The sequence below is a fragment of the Macrobrachium nipponense genome, chromosome 2 (assembly GCF_015104395.2).
Source record: "Macrobrachium nipponense isolate FS-2020 chromosome 2, ASM1510439v2, whole genome shotgun sequence".
Classification (NCBI taxonomy): Eukaryota; Metazoa; Arthropoda; class Malacostraca; order Decapoda; family Palaemonidae; genus Macrobrachium; species Macrobrachium nipponense.
Window position 1 is genome coordinate 99,692,492 of NC_087201.1, and position 3,043 is coordinate 99,695,534.

The window sequence follows — 3,043 nt, forward strand, 5'->3', positions numbered from 1 at the left end:
GGTGGAGGGGAGACTCTGAATAGGCACCAAAGGTAGTGGAACTGGTGTATACTGCCGGGGGTGGGGTGCGGGATTTCTCCTTAGGTTACTCTTTGAGGACTTTGAGCCGGAGCTAGACCCTTTAGACCTGTCTGGGCCGGGATTACGAGCCGGAGACTTTACGCGAAGAAGAAGACGAGGACGTCTTCTTCGAGGACGATGACGTCTTAGTCAAGGTCATATGCTTAGACTTGATCTTAGGCCTAACCGAAGCCTCTGGAGGAGTATATAACTCATCACCGGTAAAGCCTGGGAAGGATGGTGGGGAAGTAGCAGGGGTAGAAGAAACAGTCACTCCCAAGGGGGACCCTTGGGTACCTGCATTACTTACCTCGACCAACAGGTCGTCTATACCTACCATAGGTTCAACATTTATATCCAGGGTTGCGACATCCGTGGAGATATCCTGGTCTTGTTCAGTCAAGGAGGCCGCCAGCTGTTTGTTGGATAAAGGCAATAGAGGGGTCCGCCTCTACCGGGTCGACGTAGCCAGTCGCCTTGCCTCCGGGGAAGATTAACAAAGCTAAACGCTTCTCCAGTATGTAGGCTGACCTTGCGGCGTTCTTGCCAAAACCTCCGACCCAGGCCCGCAGGGTAGCCAATGCCGTATCTCTTACTGCCGGAGCCTGTAAGAGAGGATATATTTTAGATTTAAGAACCACTTAAAACTAAAACTTAGGATATAACTTAAACTAGATGCCTTAAGTTAAAGTAATGATGAAAACTTAAGAAGTAAAAGAAGCGGAGCGGCATGCGGAGATGGAATACTTACGCCTTCCAAAAGCTGGCTCACCAGATCGTAACATATGGTACACGTCTCATGGTACCAGACCTGGATGTCCCCGTGCGGAGTCGCGCATGGAGCATGGGACCGGCAAACTTCGTGTCCACAGGGGCCTGAAGTGTAGCGGAAACATCCCGGATGCTCACAGTTGGTGGCCTGTAAGTGGGAAGACACATGAGTATCTTAAAGGGGTAACACTTACAGACTAAGGACAAAAGAACTCCGTTACGTGGCGGAGCTTGGAAAAAATTTGGGCATAACCCCTCCCTGCATTGCCTGAATAGGCTATAATCCCGGAGAGATCCGGTAAAATACTAGGGGTAGGGGTGGGGATGGTTTAAGAAACTTAAGATAAACTTAAAGATAACTTAAACCTACATGCAAGTAACCGGACTAGGTCCAGTGAAGCGGAGTGTAGTAACTCAGCAATACGGTACGGTTAGTGAAGACCTCTTGTATGCTCCGGTCCAACTATGGTGGACTATACCCTTCCGCTGGATACCAGGACTACCGATAGGGAGGCAGCTCTAGTGAAGGAGGGAAGGGCGAGATGACATACAGACTCGCGCTAACCCGGAGCGACAAGGAAGTAACGGAGGGAGGGAAGGCCAGAGCCCCCCACAACGTACCACCCGGCCGAGCCGAGAAGCGGAGAGGTCGGAACCAGTCAGGGACTGTCGGACTCTCCCAGGCCCTCCGGTGGAGGGGAAGGGGGAGGCAGGCTCGGGCATGCTGGGCGAAGCAAGGACAGACCGACCCATCCCCGCCCGACTCTATGGGAGAGAGCGGGAGAGGGGGAAGGGGGTGGGGGACTGGCAGGCGCCTGGCTGACTCGTGATCACGTAGTGACCACGAGGCGGTAAACTAAGATACGGTAACCAAGCCTAGGCCAACCAACTGATCAGAGAGAAGCTATCGGGAAGCAACCAGAACTGAAAAGCGGTAGCATATAGGCCCATAGGGCGAAAACCAACTGATCAGAGAGAAGCTATGAGGAAGCGATACCGAACTGATCAACGGTAGACTAGGCTCTACGAGCCAGGACCTAGGCTAAGCCAGACGCCAACTAACCTAACAAGAACAAAACATAAAAATATAATATATAATAAAAATGAAAGAAAGAAGGTAAAATAGCAGGAGAAAAAATCCAGGAGTGTGCGACTAGCCCGAAGGCAAGTCTACCACTCAAAGCTAGTCAGGGGCCGATACAAAGAACCTGGACTAGGGTCTGGATAGAAAAAGCCTACATAAGGTGAAATACATATATGTATAACAACTTGAGTAGACGTAATAACGCGGATAATCAAAATAGAGCGTAAAATAATAAGGGATGTTCTAGGTATGGGAGACCAAGAACGAACCCAACATGCGGCAGGACCATGCTGCCATGCTTCCAGCCCCCGAGAACGTATCTATACCTAAAAAACGGCAAATACCGTCTCGGGGACGGAAAAAACTCGCTAAACGTAAATACTGAGTACTTAACTTAGCTGCTGCGATAGCTGCACGCTCCATTATAGTAAAAATCCACGAAAGGGCACACACAGAGAGAAAAATTAGCACGTGTGGCTTCTGGCGCTAACTTTTAAAGGATGGCCACTAGAAGGCGCAGCAGTCGCAAGCATGGGATGGTGTAGTAGTAAGTACGAGCTGCTCCCTCTGTGGGACGGCTCCCCTCTTGGAGGGTTTTGGTAGTGGAGATTTCTATTGGCATTTGGCTCGTGGTAGTGGTCTCACTCGCCTAGTGTTCATACCGACACCCTCCTAGAGGGTGAGCGAGTCAGTCATACTGACCTTTTCTTTATTTATTTATTCTCTGGTATGTGTTAGTACATTTACCCTAGAAATAATAGATTAAAGGATATTTCGCGCAAGCGACACGAGCTGAGCCCAGAAATGTATGTTAGTCATGAAAAGAACATAAAAAATACACAATTAGGCTTGAGATTTTTCGCCGGAAAAAATCCCGCGAATAGGTGAATCCCCGCAAATAATGGGTAAACATGGCCCAGAGAGAAATCCGCAAATACGGGGGTTCACTGTATATTGCTGTAGTTTCTACTCGCATAGCAGCTGGAATTTTGATATTCATGGTAACAGTTCTGTCTGAGTAGGTGACTAGATCCCACCCACTTTCTGGAAAGAAGATAACAGCTCAGCAAAGGGCTTCAATTTGTTTTGTAGTGAAAATGTCCATGTGAGGGGAGGAGGGAGGGTTCT